Source organism: Malania oleifera, chromosome 1, assembly GCF_029873635.1.
Source record: "Malania oleifera isolate guangnan ecotype guangnan chromosome 1, ASM2987363v1, whole genome shotgun sequence".
NCBI classification, from domain to species: Eukaryota; Viridiplantae; Streptophyta; class Magnoliopsida; order Santalales; family Ximeniaceae; genus Malania; species Malania oleifera.
Genome location: NC_080417.1, coordinates 92836851 through 92846280, shown reverse-complemented (window position 1 = coordinate 92846280; position 9430 = coordinate 92836851). Strand labels below are relative to the sequence as shown.

Here is a 9430-nt window from a genome sequence, read left to right as displayed (position 1 = left end):
ACAAATAACCTGAATGCAATTCAGGGTGGTGTCCTACCAATTTCAATGAATGAATATACATGCAACACAACCATACCCTTTCATATATAGGAATATCACCAAATTACACACAAACTCATTCATACCCAATTCACGCATCTCCGAAGTAAGTCATTCATGCAAATCTCATCATTATATAGCCATTAAGAACAGTAAACTCACATAAAATTAACCAGCAAGCACAATTAAGAGTTAATGAGACATATAAATTTAAGTATAAATAGGCAAAATCTTGAAGCATGTGTAATGTGTGTGACTTGTTACACCCAGGATATCTGTGGACACCTAAAGAATTGTCATTTTGACTCGGCCTAACTAGCATAACCTAAAAAATACTCAAAAAGGATGGTTTCACCCCTCGTATATGAGGAGGAGTGTCATGATCAAACATCCCACATACTACAAGAAACAAATGCTAAATGTACGGAGTGGACTAGTCTGAAAAGGATCCAGCCTATTTATGAGGTGTTGGGTCCTTCACCCTAGCATCTTCTCACCTACTTGCCATATCCTACCAAGGCCACCCTAGATCAATTTATTCAAAAACCAAGCGTGAATTCATCTGAGGCATTAGGTAGGTGAAGATTCTTCATAAGTGGAGAACACGTGTCGTGTCCCTGACTTTTTTTGTAGTTGTGTGGAGTAGGTATTAATCTTTCACCTCTTATAGGGTATTTCTATTTATTTTTTTCTTTCTTCTGCTCATTTTTCAATTTCTTTCTTTTTATGGTCAATTAGGACAATCATAACACTTCTTTTATTGTTTTCATACTACCCATGTGCGTTAAGCTCGAATAAGAGTCCATGAAATAAGTCTATTTCTAGGGGTGGCTCAGCGTTCACATCTTGAGTAGGCTACAAGACCTAGGTTTCTATCTCCCCACTAGATGTCACCTCTAGGCTAGAAATTCAAAAACCAAGACTAGTGTACAAAGAATAAAAAAAAAAAAAAAATAGAGAAAGTTGAGTTTCATGAACTCTAAGTTGACGTAAAAAACTCAAAAGAACGATAAATGGCTCAATGGTACCTCACAAGGTGTCAAAGTTGCCACAAGCGCTTTCTCAGTGTTCACAAGGAACCCTACGTTCTACAAGTCACGTGAACGTGTATTTTTTAGCCTCAAGAGATACCATGTAGATACAAGAGTTTATATTGCCAGATTAACACAATTGCACTACCAATCAACTTTTAATGAGTTACGATTCCTAGTTTACCCATATAGATCGAAACTGCACATAAATGACCCAAGTGTGTACTCTTAGGTTATATGCAAGTATATGAAGGGCATAGGTAGTGTTAGACATGGCCTAATCATCCATATTCACACAATTTTTTTTCAATGTTATTCAAAAATGAGAAAGATTGAAGAAAAGAAAGAAATTTCCTTGACTTATTGGTGAATCCATAAAGGAATTAAGTTTTCAGCTCTGTACTCGTGCCAAATAAACCTGCATCAAAAATCTAATTTATTCAAAAGTGCATAGATAAATTAATAAAGTAATAAAGATAAAAGAAATAAACTAAAGAAAAACTCTTTGGGTTGCCTCCCATAAGCATTTGTTTTAACATCTCCAGCCAGACGTTTCAATCTTCATCAACTAGGATCTCCAAGATGAATAAATGCACAGTTCCTCTCTATTTGTTCTCCATAATAGAGCTTCAATCTTTGATCATTCGCTTTGAATATGTTCCCCATCTTGTCTTTCAAGTCTATTGCTCCAAAAGGAAAAATTTTGTCAATTATATAAGAACCTGTACATCTTGACCTTAACTTACCTAGGAAGAGTTTTAATCGTGAGTTGAAGACTAGAATCTATTGTCCTAGAGCAATCTCATGCCTAAGAATCAGTTTGTCATGCCACTTCTTTGTTTGCTCTTTGTAGATTTTTGAATTTTCATACGCATCACCTGAGAATGCATAGCAAAGATGCTCAGGGAATTGTTTCAACTCTGGAGATATAGGTTGCTGCCTCTTTTCTTTAGAGATTACATAATCCGTCTTTGCTACCATAGGTACTAGCCTCCCCACACGCTGTTGTGTTGTAATCTGCTACAAGGATCGTTCTAAGTGATCAGTTGGTACATCTTTTTGAAAGACTTTTTTTGCACCTTGCTGAACGACATCTACCTGAAAGCAAGTGCTTAGATCTTCTGGGAATCTCATGTCTTGGTAGATGTTGAATATAACCTCTTCCTTGTCCACTCTCAATGTTAACTCGCCCTTTTGCACATCAATTAAAGCCCTTCCAGTGGCAAAAAATGGTCGGCCAAGAATTAGTGGAACTTCTTGGTCTTCCTACATATCTAACACCACAAAATCAGCAGGAAAAATAAATTTATCAACTTTTACCAATACATCTTCTATGATTCCACGTGGATACTTGATGGATTGGTCTACTAGTTGCAAAGAAATAGTTGTTTGTTTCATCTCTCCAAGTCCCAATTTCCTGCAAACAGAAAGTGGCATAAGATTAATGCTAGCACCAAGATTACATAAAACTTTATCAAAAAATGAATTTCCAATAGTGCAAGGCAAATTAAAACTCCTTGGATTTTTTTTAGGCAATTTGTTTTGAAGAATAGCACTGCATTCTTCGGTAAAATTCACTGTTTCGAACTCCTCCAACCTTCTTTTCTTTGAAATGATCTCCTTTAGGAATTTGAATTAATTTGGCATTTGTCCCAAGGCATCTATAAAAGGAATATTTATATGAATTTTCTTTAAAATATCCAAAAATTTAGAAAATTGCTTATCTAATTTTTTCTTTTGAAAGCGTTGAGGATATGGAAATTGAGTAGAGAGAATATGAGGATTTTCAGGAAATGAAATTGCTGGAAGCGTGTCCGTCTCTCTTAGTGTATCATCCACAATCTCCTCTTTTTCCCTTTTATTCTTGCTTCGGCCATTCTTTTTAGGTGTAGGTGTGGACATGGTTTTCCTTGCTGGTGATTTCTCAATTTCTCTTCCACTCCTATGTGTGATGACATTGCATTGTTCCTTAGGATTCACTTCTGTGTTGCTAGGAAAATTTCCTCTTTGTTGGGTATTTATGGTCGTGACCAATTGCCCAATTTGCATTTCAAGATTCTTCATGGCGGCTCCCATGTTGTTACAATGAGTCTCAATGTTATCTAGTCGTACATCAGTCTTTTTAAACCTTGCTTTTGTCTCTTCAATAAAAGATATCACGACATCCTCAAGTGACATCTTCTTCTCACTTTGTTGACTATCAAATCCTGCATGAGGTTGTAGCACAATCCTTGAATTTTCATAGGGCAAATTCTCATGATTTCGAAGCCTAGGATGATAATATTGTGGCAAAGGATCACTCTGATAGTTGTAGTTCCGATTGTTGATGTATTGAACTTGTTCAGGACTCGCTTCATTGCTCGAATCTGTCCTAATTGTAGCTACCACATATTCTGTATCTTGTGGTATCCTCTGGGTTGTCAAAGCTGAAATTTGATGGGATAGAGAAGCAACTTAAGCAGAAAGTGCAGCAAATGACTCCAATTCATGAATTCCAACAACTTTATTAGCCATAGTTCTTTTAGTTGGCAATTGATAGTTATTTGAGGCCATTTCTTCCAAAAGATAAGTAGCACCCTCAAGTGTCTTAGACATAAAAGTTCCCCCAGATGCAGCATCAACTAAAGTCCGCTTTTTCCCATTTAACCCATTATAGAACATCTGAATCTGCAACCAATCCAGTAATCCATGTTGTGGGCAGCGTTGAATCAAATCTTTATACCTTTCCCATGCTTCATAGAGTGATTCAAAATCATGTTGCTTTAATTGACCAATCTCACTCCTGAGTTGGGCTTTTTTTACAGGTGGAAAGAATTTTGCTAGAAATTTTTCTGCCATGTCCTACCAACTAGTGATACTCCCAGGTTGTAGAGACTGTAGTCAACCTCTTACTTTGTCCCTAAAAAAGAAAGGGAATAATCTCAGTCTAATGGTGTCTTTAGTAACACCATTGATCTTCACAGTATCACAAATCTCTAAAGCATCGTGAGATGGATATTGGGATCATCAAGTGGTGATCCATTGAATTGGGCCTGCTGCACCATACTGATTAATGTGGGTTTGAGCTCAAAATGGTTGCCATTAATGGGCTGGCGTCTAAATACCTGAATAGTTGTCATTCATAACTAGTCGCACATAATCCTTCAGAGTGCGTGGCTGCGCATTATCTTTTCTATCTCCATGCCTAACACCCTATTTTTTCCTTAGACCTCTAAGCGTTCTTTCAATCTCTGGATAAAAAAGAATAATGGCGCGGGTTCTAGCACTACGCATCCAACATAAAAAACACACCAGAAATACAAAAAAAAAAAAAGTAAAATAAAATAAAACAAAAGAAATAAATAAAAATATAAAAATAAAATTCTTTGTATCAATATTGGCAAAAATAAGGTAAACTCAATCCCCGACAATGGCGCCAAAAACTTGACTAGTACAAACTGCAAGTGCACAGTATCGTAGTTTTATAATATAATGATGTGTAGAGTATCATCCTCACGGATTGATGTCTTAATTTTTACCAAGTACCGAATTTATAATAACCTTGATTTTATTTAGAAAAATTAATAATTTTAGACTGTGAAATTTAAACAAAACTACTTTAAATAAACTATTCAAGAGAATTTAAAACTGGATGCCGCTTATCAAATTAATGATGGTGAAAACTTCCAGGACCAATTTCACCTATTTTCTCACTATACTTTACTCATTTAGCTAATTCGATTTCGTTTTCTCTGTTTGTTAGCAAATTGCCGATTTTTCCAAAAACCTCTTTCGATAGTCAATCAGAACCTATTCTTGTTTATTATTTAACATAAAAGTATACAAATTAATAACATAAGAACGCAATAACACCCTCGATTTTTAATGCTACATAGGTTCATACATGTCTTTCGATCTCTATATTTACCTACGCTGAATTATCCAAGATCTATCCTATAATCCCCCCTTTCAGTAGAAAATCACAAGACTAAAATCATTTAATTAATGGTCAGTTAATTAAAAGAATTAGGCACAGAATAACTCAAACAAACATGAATGAAAACTACTTTAGATTAGCATCAAAGAGCAACCATAGTTTGAAACTGGCTACATCGTTTTCCTAGAATATAAAAATTTAGTTCATTCTGAAAATTAAATCCAACATAATAGATTTCATAATATTTTCTTATTTTTGGAGAGTACGGGAAAGATCAACACTCGCAGCACCGCCGTTGCGCATTACGAACACCCCAAACACTGCCGTTGTTCGCAGCACCCCCAAAAGAAAACCACAAGAGAGCTCTAAAAAAATAATTTTTCCAAAAAAAATGTAATGAATCCACTCGAAGGGGTGATGAACTCAACACAATTTGTAATGAACTCCAGCGAGTGGCAATACCTGACTGAATGAATTACTTGTAAGAGAATGAAATTACAGGGATGAACTGAATTTAATACTGCAATGCATACAATGGAAATTGAAATAAGGAAGAACAGGTTGGCTAGTTCGAGAGAGTCACTCTCCAGAAATAGAAAACAATTGATTCCAATTTTCTAACTGCCCCTTATTCCCGCTGAACCCTAGCTTTATACATAGCAAACTCTAACTAACTACTTTAGAATACCCCCTGCGCTCTACTATAGTTGGCCTTTTAACATGTAAGATAACAGTAAGCCGTTACGGAGTTCTGCCCAGCACCCAACCTAGCTACCACGTGATCCACGCCTCGGCCCCACGACAACTAGGGTTGCGAAAAGCCAACCTGCGAATGGTTGACCCGCTCTAGGTCCCTCACTCTGTTCGGCCTCTTCTGATGACCTCAGCTCAGAACCATCTGTTCGAGCTCCCCTGCAACCAGCCCTTCCATCCGAGCCCCTCGAGCCCTCTGTTCAAGCTCTGTGCAACGAGTCACCTTGTTCGAGTCCCTCAACCTGCTCAACCTCTTCTATCTGACAATTAGCTCGGAGCCCTTCTATTTGAGCTCCCTAGTGACGAGTTATCTTGTTCGAGTCCCTCGGTTTGCTCAAATTCCCCCTGGTCATCGTCTCCAACCTTATTCATGACAATATCCTCCCCATCAGAGCACCTTGCCCACAAGGTGAGGGAATTTCTCCTTCATTATGTGGTACCACTCCCATGTCGCCTTTTCCTTCTCCTGTCCCTCCCACCAAACAGTATCTCAGTTGCCGAAAGGTTCCCCTTTTTTTTTCATACGCTGTTCTAAGATCTCTTCCGACTCTGGGTTGAGGATTCCATGGGAATCTGTGGGGGGCACACATGGGTTTATCGAAGAAGATGCCCTAAGATGTGCTTGAGCTCAGATACATGAAAAACCGGATGGATCTGGGTTTCCTTTGGGAGTTCGAGTCGATATGCCACTTCTTCGATTTTTTGTACCACCTGAAAGGGTCCGTAGAATCTCGGTGACAATTTTAGACTCTTCCGAACTGCCATGGTTGTTTGTCGATAAGGTTGGAGTCAAAGGTAAACTCAGTCACCCACTAAAAACTTTCATTCCCTTCTCTTTAGGTCAACATACTTTTTCATTCGCTGCTGCGCTTGTTGCAAGTTATGTTTAAGGAGATGTAGGGTGACCTTCCTATCCCTAAGGTACTTGTCTACCATTGCCACCTTGGTGGTCCTCAGAATATAGCTGAGGAGGTGTGGTGGTGGTACGCCATACATAATATGGAGGGGGGTAGTTTTTGCTGAGGTGTGGTAAGATGTATTGTACCAATATTTAGCTAATAGTAAGTGCTTCACTCAATTTTTTGGCGTGTCTCCCACAAAACACCTAAGGTAACCTCCAAGCACTTGTTCACCACCTCTGTTTGGCCATTGGTCTGCGGATGGTAAGTCATACAGAATTTCAGTTGGACTCCTTGTAGACTAAAGAGTTCTTGCCAAAATTTACTTAAAGATGTGGTTCCCCTGTCAGAGACAATTGATCTTGGTATGCCATGTAACTTAAAAATGTTATGCATGAAACTATGTGCTACTTGACTTGCCGTGTATAGATGACTTAGGTGTAGGAAATGAGCATATTTAGAGAGACGGTCCACCACCACTAAAATGATGTATTTCCCGTGTGAATGGGGTAAACCTTCTATGAAATCCATGCTGAGATCCATCCACACCTCTCCTGGGATGGGACGTGGTTGTAGTCGGCCTGCCGGGTAAGTATTTTCCCTTTTCATTTGCTGGCAAATGGGGCATTCCTTGATGAACTGCTGAACTTCTCTCTTTATGCCATGCCAATAGAAAACTCTTCTGGCTCTCTGAATTGTTTTTTCATATCCCTCATGCCCTGCTACTGCATTACCATGAACTGTTGTAATACTTGTTGCTTGATCTATTTGTTTCAGCCTATAAACAGTTTGCCTTTGTAAAATAGTAACCCATCCCTCAGAGTGAACCCTTCTACTGGTGTGCCCGAATGAATTTGTTGTCGGATACTTTGTATTTTAGTGTCATCGGCATACAAGGCTTTTAAATCTTCGATCCACCCAAGAATGGGGAAAGAAATAACCATTATACTTGCCTCATTATTTGTTGCGTGATCGTTTGTTAGGCTGAGAGTGTCACCTTCTGAATCCTTTCTGGACAAAGCATCTGCTACTCGATTCTCTTGTCCCCTTTTGTACTGTACTATAAAATCATATCCCAATAGTTTAGTGATCCGCTTCTGTTACACTGGAGTACCCATTCTTTGTTCCAACATGAATTTTAACTTTGCTGATATGTTTTGATAATGAATGGCTGCCCTAAGATATAGGATCTCCATTTCTTAACTTCTTTCACTAAAGCTACCAATTCTTTCTCATAGGTTGACATGAGAAGGGTTCTCCCCCTTAGGCTTGACTGAAGAATGCTATTGGTTGCCCTTGTTGCATGAGTACTGCCCCAATCCCCTTGCCTGATTCATCACATTCAATTGTGAATTTCTTCGTGAAGTCTGGTAGGGCTATAACAAGGGGGGGGGGGGTAGACACTGCCTCTATTAATTCCCTAAAAGCCTTTTCAGCTTCCTCATTCTAGTGGAACATGTTTTTCTTAAGTAAACTGGTCAGAGGTGAGGCTATGGCTCCGTACCCCTTGATAAATCTCCTATAATACCTGGTAAGACCTAGGAACCCTCTTAGAGCTTTGAGAGTCTTAGGCAAAGGCCAAATAATCATAGCTTGTAATTTGGAGGGATCTGCTCTCACCCCCTAACCCGATACCAAATGTTCTAGATACTCCACTTCTCGACAACCAAATTTGCATTTACCCCTTTTGGCAAATAGCCGTTGATCGAGTAGAATTTGTAGGACCGTTCTTAGGTGTTTGAGATGTTCTTCCATAGATTTGGTGTACACCAGAATGTCATCAAAGAAAACTAGAATAAATTTTCTAAGGTGTGGTTGGAATACCTCATTAATCAAGCCTTGAAAGGTTGATGGTGCATTGGTCAGCCCAAAGGGCATCACAAGGAATTCATAGTGTCCTTCATGTGTCTGAAAAGCGGTCTTAGGGATGTCCTCTGGCTTTACCCTTATCTGGTGGTACCCGAGTCTCAAATCCAATTTTGAGAAGACCTCAGCCCCATGTAACTCATCCAACAACTCTTCAATCATAGACATAGGGAATTTATCCTTAAATGGTAACCTAGTTCAGAGCACGATAGTCCATATACACTCTCCAGGTGCCATCGGCCTTTCTTACCAACAAAATAGGAGAGGAGTAAGTCTATGGCTCGGTTTTATGGTCCCTAACTCCAATAGCTCCCGAATAATCCTTTCTATCTCCTCCTTTTGAAAATAAGGGTATCTGTAGGGTCTTACACCGATAGGAGAAGTTTCCTCCTTAAGAGTGATCCCATGGTCACATGACCTAATAGGCGGTAATCCCCTCGGCTCTGCAAAGACTTGCTGAAATTCGTCCAATAAGGAGGTTAGAGGCGGGGAGATGCTGTCTATTACCTCTTCTTTCACCCCTTCCAGTGGTTGTAGTAGGATTCCCTTCCTCTCCATGTGAGAGAGTTTTGCCTCCACTTCTTATTCCACTAACCCCTAGGAAGTGAGGCATTTCAAACAAACATTTTTGCCATTATGATGGAACTTCATGGTAAGTTCTACAAAATTCCACATGATTTCGACCAACGTATTGAGCCACTGAATTCCCAGTACAATATCACAACCCCCCAAAATTAGGGAGTACATATCAGCTTCAAATCTAGTCCCTTGCACCACAAAGCTCACTACTGGGCATCTTCCCTCACACCGTATCTCTTCTCCATTAGCTACTTTCACCTTCACCTTCTCACCACTGTCCAAGGTCAGCTTAACTCTCCTGACCAGAGCTAGATCAATGAAGTTGTGAGTACTTCCCGTGTCTACCA

The 9430-nt window shown here is 39.2% G+C and overlaps 1 non-coding gene across 1 annotated transcript; it reads left to right on the top strand.

Moving 5' to 3' along the window:
* The first annotated feature begins 3753 nt into the window (after positions 1-3753).
* Positions 3754-3860, top strand: LOC131147296 (small nucleolar RNA R71). Its single transcript, XR_009134686.1, has one exon. It is a non-coding gene; the product is annotated as a small nucleolar RNA R71 (small nucleolar RNA).
* The last annotated feature ends 5570 nt before the right edge of the window (positions 3861-9430 follow it).